The following is an 11,613-nucleotide window of genomic DNA, read 5'->3' as shown; positions in this document are numbered from 1 at the left end:
TTATTTTATTCCCTGAAAACCATATCTCTATATTTAATCATTGTCAGAAGGAAATGGGCATGTCTTGTGGCTCCTGACTGAGTTGGGAAAAGGTAGTGGTCAATTTATATTAAATCTAAATTCTTTGCTGCAGGACTGCAGTGCTATCTAGCTTATTATCATTCAGTTTTTAAACAGTTGTTAAAAATTTTAACAGAAGTATAGCTATATATAAAAGACTTCTTCAATCATATCTCAACATTAATCAGAATTATCCTTTCCAAACAGATGCAGTAAAATAATGCATTCATCCAAGAGGTATCACTTTTGTAAACCTTCCCCAACCTGAGAGATTTCTTGGCTGGGAATGCAAGACCAGCTGCTAGTTTTGCATCTAACCTATACCTAATTCTCATTTGGAAAACTTGCTAGCTTAACTAGTAAAAAGAAATTGGAGCATGCAGCAGGGGTTCTATGGAGACCGTGGCATTTTAAGGCTATGTGATAAATTCATTTAGAAATACTGTCTGTGGACAATTCATACCCTCGGTATATTGAAAAAGCTAATTTTTAGCCTCAAAAATGTTTCTGTACTTTTCTTTGTTCTGTTGCTCACATTGCCTCGTCCACTTTCACATCTGAGTGCAGGATAAGGGAATTAGTGTATCTCCAGAACTGCAGTTGGTAGGTAGGTCTTCATTGAAAGTAAAGCCTTCCTGGTGGCTTCCTAATCTGGACAATAACCAAAGACTGAGAAGGAATGTATTTTAAGGAGCTACTCCATTCTGACTGTTGAATGTAGAGAAGAATAATAAAGAACAAGTACAGCAGCATAACACGTACTGAAAGTATAGTAAAAACCTGGAGGGCTTTGAATTTAGGAAGCAGCACTGTTTTGCAAGAGAAAACATTCACTCTCATTATTATAACATTTGCAAAACTCCTTAAAAGAAAATACAAATTCAAAGGTAGATTAGCTAATTTAACATTGCATTCCTAAAGAGCTATGTGTGTCTAAATGTTTATTAATTCTTATACTAAATAGGTATACATCTGGGACTTGCTGACATGACAAAGTCCCTTCAGGGTGCAAGCACAAAAGATTTACTTATGTGTAAATGTGTCAGGAACAACCAAATCCCAAACAATGATTGAAAAGCAACTACAATTCACTTTGAAATACAGGTCACTCAGAGAGGATTTACACCTAAGATATTTCTTCAAAGACGTCGCTTTCTACACCTGTAGAAAGCCCTTTGTTTCTTCTGAAAAGTCATAATAAACTCTGCAGCACTTGAATACTTTGGCACAAGGTGACATTTTAAAATGATGGTATTGTTTTCAGCGTAGCCAGATCTGCTTGGACATTTCATAGCTAGAAAGCAGACTTTAGAGTATTGTTTTCCCTTAGATAGACTTTATGACTGCTCTTCTGATATATTAAAGTCTTATCTCTGAGTTTTCCTTTACTTATACCGAAATGAAAAGAACGGGCAAGATACTTTTAACTTCCATAATTTTTAAGAGATCGCCACCAAGTGGTAAAAGGGAATTAATACCATTTTTCAGCTCCCGTAGGCAGCAGGTGTATGCACCATTTAGAAACGACGGTGCAGACCAAAATATCGCCATAATAACACATGCAAAGCAAATATTAAAGACCATGCAATCAAATGAAGTTCTTATTTTAGGGTGGATTAATCAAGGAAGTAAGCCATTTGAAATGTAGATCACATAGCTTTCACTACCATGCCCTACTGTGAAAGAAAGAGACCTAAGTAGGTTACTTTTTATTTGAACCATTGACATTGGTTATTACAAAGACAAGAACCACCTGAACTGCACAACTCTGACATATCACCATTCAGAAAACTCACTAGAAATGATTGCATTAACACATCTACTTTTTGAGCTGGCTGGGTTTCAAGTAGCTAAGTCTCTTAAAAATTAGCATGTTATTATTAAGTCAGAATTTTTCTGGATTAATAATTGTTAGTTGTAAACTGTATAATTGCAGTGGAAATGGGGTTACTCTTCGGGGGTCCAGGACAATAAGCTGGACATGAGTCAGCAGTGTGCCCTTGTAGCAGGAGTCCAACAGTATCCTAGGCTGGAGCATATGAGAAAACGATGAGAGAGCTGTGACTGTTCAGCCAGGAGAAGAGAAGGCTTAGTGGGTGATTCTCATCAGTGTGTAAAAATATCTGAACAAAGGGTATACAGAAGATGGATCTTTTTTCAGTAGTGTTCAGTGACGTGTCAATGGGCATAAACCGAAACACAGGAGGCTCTGTCTGAACATCAGGAAACACTCTTCATAGTATCATAGAATGGTTTGGATTGGAAGGGACTTTTAAAGTTTATCTAGTCCAGCCATCACTGTGAGAATGACCTGCACTGGCACAGGTTGCCCAGAGAGGCTTTGGAGTTGCCATTTTTGGAGGCAATGAAAAGTCATCTAGGCATTAGTTCTGTTTCCATTCACCATATCAACTTTACCAAAAAGTATTGCTTAAAAGTGAAGTTCTTGATTCACAAAAGGAAACTGTCAACTTGAAAGTCCTAAAAGAAGGGAGAACAGGAATGTCATGTGCTACATCTATGTGGTGGTCGACTGAATATGACTTTGCAATTACTTTATACTTATTTGCTTTCCATTTCAAATGTATTTTCTGTATTCTATGACAGAAGTCAGAAAAACACACAAAATTACCATCATTGATTCTTCTGCAGAACCAAAACATTTTTACATCACTTTTAGATTTCCTAAATTCTAGGGACCACAACTAGCATTTTCATTAAAGCAAAGTCATCTTTAAATTGTATTTTCAGACCACTTTCATTCTGCGTTCCACAGTACCATTGGAGAGCTCTGTAATCATAAGGCCTTCTCTAGTCCCACATTATTCACCATTTATAAAATCCATCTGTGCAGAAGGAAAACATGGTTTCAGGAAATTTGTGTTTAGCTGTAGCTACAGAATCTACTATTAGAGGTGGCCAGCTCCTGGCCCATGGTGTTCCTGGACTTTATGAGAAGTTATTTCATCCAGAATTTCTGTTCTGCCACTAACAAAAGCAAGAGAATTTGGCATCCTGCCTTTTGGGAAGTTCAGTGCTAACATAATAATTGATCCTATCCTGTATATCCCAGTTTTTTAAAATGGCACTTACAAGGTAGGGGACAAGTCTTTAGTTTCACGTGATTTATTAAATTAAAAAAAATGCCAAAGAGTAACTTCTTTCTGGGCACTTAAACAAAGAAAGTCTTCTATGTCTCCAGTGATCCATGAACCTTATCATAATGAAGTGTTCCTGCTGGTAATTTATTGCATTGTGACCAACCACATTCATCACCTAATGCAACCATCTCCGAAGACAAAAAAACCTATGCATACACAAGACAACTTTTCACTTATTCTCTGGAATAAAGAGCCTTCTGCAACTGTATTACACTCTGCTTTGAGGCAGTGATTCAACAGAGACAACCTTGGCCTTGGAACCTTGGCTTGTGTTTCATCAAAGACCATTCTCCAAACCACTAACACCAACAGGTTCCCTGTTGAGCAGCAAGAACCAAGTGCCTCTCAGCAGCAGACCCAAAGGCAATTTTACATAAAGATTGCTGCTTAATCAAATAACTTTATCTTTCAAGACCAATTACACACTGAAGTCCAACTTCTGGCATTGAAAGTCAAACCTGAAAGCAAGCTACAGCTCCAGTCACTCCATGGGTATCAGAGGAGACTGTACTCAGGATGTGGCCACTACCAGTGTCACAATCACACTGTAATAACATGCACAGTCCATGTCCTGGAAATACTGTGACAAAACTAAAATACCCAATGCTTTATCATGCATGTAGTTATGCAAACATTACTCATAGTTGAAATATGTTCATGAAACCATGTAGCTAGGTATGTGTTTGTTTAAAACGTGGGAGGAATGCCAGACCTATATTTTCCTGCTTCCTGTTGCTTAAAGGAACAAGGTGCAGTTGAAATTTGCTGTGTAGTGGGCAACATGCAGTCCTAAAGAGTGTGGGAAATGAAGGGTCCATCACTCATGAGTGCATACAAACCTGTGAGGATTATATTGGATTATGACAGTGGCCTTGGTGAAAATGAACACTGGTTGGGAATAAACTCTAAATTCAAGGGACTAGATCAGCCTTCTTTTAGAAGGATGATGTTTAGCATGCTAATTGTATTTGGTTTTAAGCTGATAGAGCTTAAACAGTACAAAAACCAGAGTTTAACTGGGCAGCAGTCGGGAATAAAGATGAAAAACACTTCAATATCATGTACTATCTGTCCTCTATTCACATAGCTGTTGTTGGATTAAACTGCCTCATTTATGCACCATGCAATAATTATGTCTACAGATTGATCACAATTCCTTGATTAATATAAAGCTTTACTTGTGAAGGTACCATTCAAAGTTGATACCCAAGTCTACTACATGGACAACTTACACATGAAAAGGTGCTGATGCCAGCTGCCTGGGATGTGGTGTTGTCTAATCACATTTGCTAGACCATCTTCCCAAAGGTCTCACATGCAATTTCTTTGTTGCAATGGAAACTTATGTGCAGGCTGCTGCCTCGACTGATAGACTGAGGAATGAGCCACGGACCTTGGGGGAAACAAACCTTGAGGATCTACATGCTGCTACAGTTTGAGCTGAAGAGTCACTGGCATCATGGCTGTGAGCTGTAACATGCCTCTGCGTATCACATACCACGAGGGGTTTGCACTTCAGTTCAGCTGAGTCTGGCTACCTCAAGCAGATGAAATTTGGCCGGGGGGCTGAACAATGAACTGATGTGTTTAAACTTCTACTGGATTAATGAATAAATAGCTATGAACACCACTATCAAAATGGTCTCTTAGGCTCTTTGCCTTTATTCAGTCCTATAGTTATTGCAATAGAAGCAGTGTCAGTTTGTGACTTGTAACCTCAGTGACGTGACAAGGTTATTAATCCTTTTGTCAGCTTAAGACACATTGAGAGACCAAAGCAGAAAATGAGGATCAGCTTTCTTTACCAGCATCCTCCTGTGTTTGTGTGTGTGTATACTTTGCTACAGCAATGACAATTCTATTTATGTCAAGCCAAACTCTTTTTCTTTTCACATATTCATATTCATGTTTAGAATAGATTTTATTTCTCTGTGTAGGAAAGTTTGATGAAAATAGTCAAAATTTTGGCAACTGTCTCAGACTATAGGGATCTGCTCACGGGTCTAAGGCAATGTTTGGTTGTTTCCATTTAATCTGTGAAACTCCCTTGATTATGGTGTCTATACAATTTCATTAAAGTAACGAAGTAGTGAAGTAGGCCAACTGTTTTCTCTTCGCAGACACAACACTGCAATGAACGATCTGTCGAAGACATAAAAACCGTTATTAGAAGTAATCATCTGACTGCTGACATTCAGGGCAGATTTTGTAGGTGTCCTATGATTGCCCTAATCTCTTCTGAATATGTGGCACCCTCCTGGTGACTTGGCAGGATGATTTTGCTGCGCCCAGTTCCACCAGCCAATGACAGGTGGTCTTGTTCTTCATTTTGGAGGAGGCTACTAAGTAACTGTTGCATTTCATTACATAATTGATAAGGCAAGAATATTCCTGGAGTTATTAGCTGCAGAAAAGACCCTGAGATGAAAAAATTCAATCCACATTTAGTCTATATTTAGCTCATTTTCAGAAAGAAGGTTGAGCTTGGACACTAGTGAGGTTTGAATGTTGGGATTGCTTTATCATAGAATCATAGAATCAGCCGGGTTGGAAGGGACCTCTGAGATCATCAAGTCCAACCCTTGATCCACTATTGCCGTGGTTACTAGACCATGGCACTACGTGCCATATCCAGTCTCATCCTAAAAACCTCCAGGAATAGAGAATCCACCACTTCCCTGGGCAGCCCATTCCAATGCCTGATTACCCTCTCTGTAAAGAATTTCTTCCTAATATCTAACCTAAGCCTCCTCTGGCAGAGCTTAAGACCATGCCCTTTTGTCTTTCTGATAGCTGCCTGGGAGAAGAGACCAACCCCCACCTGGCTACAACCTCCTTTCAGGTAGTTGTAGAGAGAGGTCTCCCCTGAGCCTCCTCTTCTCCAAGCTAAACAACCCCAGCTCCCTCAGCCTCTCCTCTTTTAGTTCCACTTCTGTGTGTTAGGAGAGTAAGCCAAGGCCCCAAAGGCTGAAAATGTGCATAAGACAACATTTGTTCAAAACCAGTTCTGTTACTTGGTTTCAGACCTGTTATATTTCATGACATGAGAACAGAGCACTTTCAGCTGAATTCTTCCCACAGATCCAGCCTGGACTGGCTGCTCCCCCAAGGTACACCTCACTCCAGCTCCTGGCTTCCAAGAGTGCAGCTGCTAAGCCACAATTGCCTGCTCCTAAATTGATTTCTAATCCTGTTTTTCCCAGGAACGTAATTCACTCACAGCCTTGCTCAGCCACAGAGTTCAAGCTGACACCAGACTTATGACTAGCCTTACTCTATTAAGACAGGATAACAAACAGCAAATCAAGCAGTGGTCAGTTGTCCAGCTCCCTGAATCCCATAACCCTCAAGCTACAAGTGTCTTTTGTATACATTTATTTAGTTTCTTATACCTTGTAGCATATTGTTGGGTATTATCTTTTATCATTCCCTTCCTAAATGGTTACATATTTACCCCAACCCCTAGGGAGGCACACAACCTCCAAGCCTTAGCAATGATGGGTGCTCACGTCAGACTGTTTCTTTTAATGCTGTAGCTGGGCTTGTCCCGGTCTGCAGACACAATACCACAGGTATCATTTGTAGACCATTCTTAGTCCCTGGATGGACTAAAGGCATTCTGGTCATTTGTCTGGTATCTGAGCCCTTAGCAGTCACAGTCTCCTCTTTACTTCAGTTGCACAAATGTAATAATTAGACTTGCAGTTTTCCAGGCCCTTGTTGCATTGCATTAACCTCTGCCTCACTGCAGTCTGCATCTCTAGCATTTGCAATACTAATGCACCTGACGAGTGGCCTGCAGTCCTGGCAGTGCCTGCCAGAGTTGCCCCACAACCAAAGAAGGACTGCAACAAGGTCACCACCAAGCAGCAGATGCAGACCCCAGTCCCACATCTGCCCAGCTGCCTCATGCTCTTGGGTGCACTTTTTCCCTCTTCATCCATCATTTTTGATCAGACCTTTGAATTCTCGTGCATCAGCTGTCAGGTAAGATGAGAGATCTGTTACAGCAGAATCCCTAGAGAAAGGGATTCTCTGCCTTCGTGTGCAGACTTGCTTGCATTCACTCTTGTTCTTTCTCTCCTCCATACTGAAAACTTCCCTCTAACCAGCCTGTAATGTTTAGTGCAGCTTTCATGTAAAAGCAAAGTATGATAAGGTATCTGTAGCAAAAGCCAGTTAAAGTGAAGTAAAAAAGGAAACATTTTCAAGGTTAAATGTATAGGAGGTGATTTAATTTTTTACAGGACAGGGGGATAAAGATCCCAAACAGACAAATCAGTGCACCTGGAATAATGACACCAAACAGCCTCCCAGGAAAGTACAGAGATAAGTCTGTCATGAAAGAGGCTTAAGATAACTCTCATTATATATTGCATTTGCTGTGGGCTAAACCTGAACACAGGAGAGTTGCCGTGGCTTAGCTGATTGCAGTAACTTCTTAAGCTCTCGTACCTCAGTCACGTGTGTGAGCCCTAAGGTTTCAGAAACACACATGAGATCAGATTGGCAGAGTTCCATAAAAACACATGGAACTTAAAAAACTACAAAAAGAAAACAGAATTTGATTCAGGAACAGAGAGAAAACCACTTCCTTCTGGATTTTTGGTTTTTTTGTAGATTCAGTTCAAATTTATGCAACAACTTGCAACACATAACACACAACTTGCAGTAGTGTGACATATAATAAGGGAACTGCTACAAGAAGAGTCAATGATGTAAAAACGTTGTTGTTAAAATAATGTAAAACTAAACATAAATTTCAGTTGTGTGCTGAACTGAGAGAAAAGCAGAATGGGGAAATGGGTGTTTTGGTGAGAATTGAGAATAATTCCGTGCTTTGGAAACCAGAAAAAACATCCAGGTTTAGTGCCAGAGCCATGGAAACAAGACTTTTTCTCAGAGTCTTGAGGGAGTTGTTCCTTCAAATGTTCTTTGGGTCACAGAGCAAGGAATGGTGCAGTTCAAGGCACTTGTGTGCGGCTTCCAGGGCCAGCTCAGATGACCAGAGTTAAAGAAAGTGGACAGTTTGAAGAGCAGAAGTTCAAACACTCTCTGAGTCAATGACCAAGGTACTCTCCGACAATATCAGACCTAAATACAATTTCTTGTTTCAAATCAGGCAAGGAAGGGACCTGAACATTGTCTTATGTACCATAAGTGAAAGCTGTATATATACATAGGTCAACTATAAGCAGCAGGGAGGATGACAAGAGTTATGAAGGCAGCAGACATCCATCATCCTGCTTCCCACTTTGTCAAAGCCAGAGCCTGAAAACCTAGTCAGGGCTGTTGGTTAGGGCAGGGAATGAGCCATTTCAGAATAAGCAGTTGTCATCCTCACCCCTTCCTCTGGAAGCAACAAGTCTGGCTCTTCTAAACTGTCCTCCCCACTTTCATCATAGTTCTGTCTTCCCCTCCCTCTCTTCCTCCCTTCCTGTACTAGAAAGAACACAGACCTCTTCTCCAGGCAGCAAAATTCATTTTTGCTGATGCTGCTAAGATGCCTTATGCTGAATCTGGTGTAAGAATAACACTTTTGCCTAATAAATCTCCTTTTATTCCAAACTGTATATACTTGTTTAAAAACTCACAAACAGATGTATCATCTTGCAAAAAGAAGCATTTTGTTTAATTCACAGGATATTCAGGAACTATAAATTAAAAAAGTAAAGTTTTCCAGTCCAATCAAAAGGATTTTTTTACTGTCTTTTCCTCAAAAAAAAAACCTAAAAACTTGAAAATTTTAGAAAGATGTGAAATAAATGAGCAATCTGTTATAAATCAGAATGAAAGAGATGTAGGTGACCTCAAAGATGAGTAGAGAAAAAAAGATTTGTGAAAGACAGATCACTAAGTACATTAAAAGCAGTAGCTGTGGTAGAAGCCACTTGGTGTGAAACCTCTGATTTCAGCAAATTCTACATCAAAATCCCTCCTTTTTCAGTGCACCCTCCAAAACTGCCCACCCCCCCAGCTGGAGAAGAGAGTGGTATTCAATGCAATGGAGAGTACTAGAAAGCAAAGAAAAGGCAGAAATTTGCTCTTAAGACAAAGTGGCTGCCTGCTGGGTGAAAAGAAAATGGCATAACCCATGAAGACATTGTGACCTTGTTGCCTGGAGACATTTGAAGTGTGCTTTGTTAGTGACTTTCCAGTTGGCTGGGATAGCCCAGTACAACCCAGAGGTGTAGGCTGGTTGCTACCAATGTGCCAGCAGTTTGTTTTCTGTGGGGTCATTCTGCCCTTTGTATCAAGACTAATTCTGCTGGTGAAATGTTCTGCATGAGGTTTGCTGCTCCAGAGCACCTGCAGAGTTTGGCACCTGGCCTGCTGCAGAGTTTTCTAGAGGGAAAGGGAACTGTGGGTTACCTGGGCAGCTTTAGGGGAAGGCTTTCTCATCCCACAGCCCTCTCATGCTTGAACACCAGAATAATCAGCCTGATTAGTGCTGAGCTGCTGCTCCTCTGTACACTTGCTAATCTTGGAAACTCAGAAATTATTTCATCTGGGCTTGTTCTGTTTATGCATTTACCTTTTTGAGCTGAAGTGCTACCATGCTTATAAGATGAGATGATTGGGCAGTTCTGGATGCTGCAATGAAGTGAACAAGTGAACAAATATTCTCATATTTTTTTACTGTTGCAATATCTTGGATCCTCAAACAGCCTGCTCTGATCCTACCATAAACAGCACACTCCAGCCTCAGAATAAAAATATGATCTCATAATTTTATCTCCCAGTATTTTCTAATAATTTGTTCAGCTTTACCTCATGTTCAGGTAAATTTTTTTAATTTATGACAGTTTATCTGAGGATGAACATAGTGACTTGATAAATATATGATCAAAACCAAATGACAAAGCACAATAATAGCATTAAATTAAAGGGAATTTGATTGCAAGTTTCTAATAGAGAAAGTGGAAAAAAATCTTGCCCCAAATTCTGTTCATATATTTTTCACTTGTGGGACTTCTGCACTTTTATAAATTGCCATCTCCTCTACAAAATATTATTAATCTTATTTTTCCTAAGGAGTGACGAAGTTTGTGGTGTTAATCTTGTTGCCTTCTACTGAGAAGCACCAATGCTTGTGGTTATGTGGGCTAGGTCACCACAGGTGGGGAAATCAGAGAATGAGAGCTGGGTTGGTTACTTTGTGTTTTTTCACCTCAAACCAGATGGTAGCAAATCTTGCAACAGCAGTTTGCACTTGCCAAAGAAGTGTACATGAGTAAGAACTGTAGTGGGTCTCCCACAAAGTCACACAAACTCAAAGCAATCCTACTGCTTCGGTAAACACATTCCATTTGCCCTTTAATCCTTTAACATCATTTATTTCACGAGTGGACAAACCCCACAATTTTATTTTCAACTCACTATCTTGAACAGATGAGTTGGCAATTAAGCCTTTTCTATGCCCTACAGGGGAAGTAGATGCAAACAAGAAGATGAAAAAGAGTGTTTTTGCCACACCACGCCTTTTGCAACACTTGCAGGACAGTTACTGCAAGGCAATTGAACTATTTTGCTGAAGAGTTTTATTCCAGATACTTACACATCTGCCTTTTAATGCAGTATTCATTAGCACATTAATAGTTATAACTTTCCATAATAATGGAAAGTGCATTGAAATCCTGAAACAATACCAGTTGTTATTACGAAGTATAAACATTGAGTAAAAGAAGCAGCTCCTCAGTGGCACGTAACAGTTACAGCTCTTATTCCACAAATCACTTAAAGCCACTTATAACTACTATTATTAGCTATAAAAGCCCATTTGGGTTTTATGAATGCTGGAGAACTGAGACAAAAAGATTGCTTCAAACAGAACAGTGTCTTCATCATCGTAAGTCTGTTGGCCCCTGCACAGACATGGTCATAAGAAAATGGAGATTCTACCAATCCAATTACATAGAAAAAATGTCTGAAGATTTAAATACAATGCATCTACAAAGATTTTATTTTAATTAGAACATAACAGAATAACAGCAGCGACTTGCAGTGATATCGTCAAATCAAGGCTGTTTCTATGGGAACACTACCAACTCCCAGAAATTATCGTGTCAGTTTGCCATAAATAGAAAAAAAAAAAAAAAGAGAAAGAAAAGGAAAAAAATAATACAGAACAAAGAGAATGAAGAGGAGAATCCAGTGCTCTCCTTTTGATGCTTAGTGCCAATATGTTGTCAAGTTTTATTTTAAATAAAAGTAGTGAGATAAAAATGTCAGTTGCTCTGCTCCTGTCACACATTTGAGGCCTTGAACATTTTTTCTGAAGACTTTCCAAAGTGTTTCATGCAAAGAAAACACATGCAATGGAGTGTTCTATACTGATCTCCCTACTTCCTGCATTTTCTACAGCATGAGTGAGCTCAAGGTTGATGTGGGA

Source organism: Manacus vitellinus, unplaced genomic scaffold (genome assembly GCF_001715985.3).
Source record: "Manacus vitellinus isolate BGI_N305 unplaced genomic scaffold, ASM171598v3 scaffold_3_pilon, whole genome shotgun sequence".
Lineage (NCBI taxonomy): Eukaryota > Metazoa > Chordata > Aves > Passeriformes > Pipridae > Manacus > Manacus vitellinus.
This window is presented reverse-complemented; position numbering follows the sequence as displayed.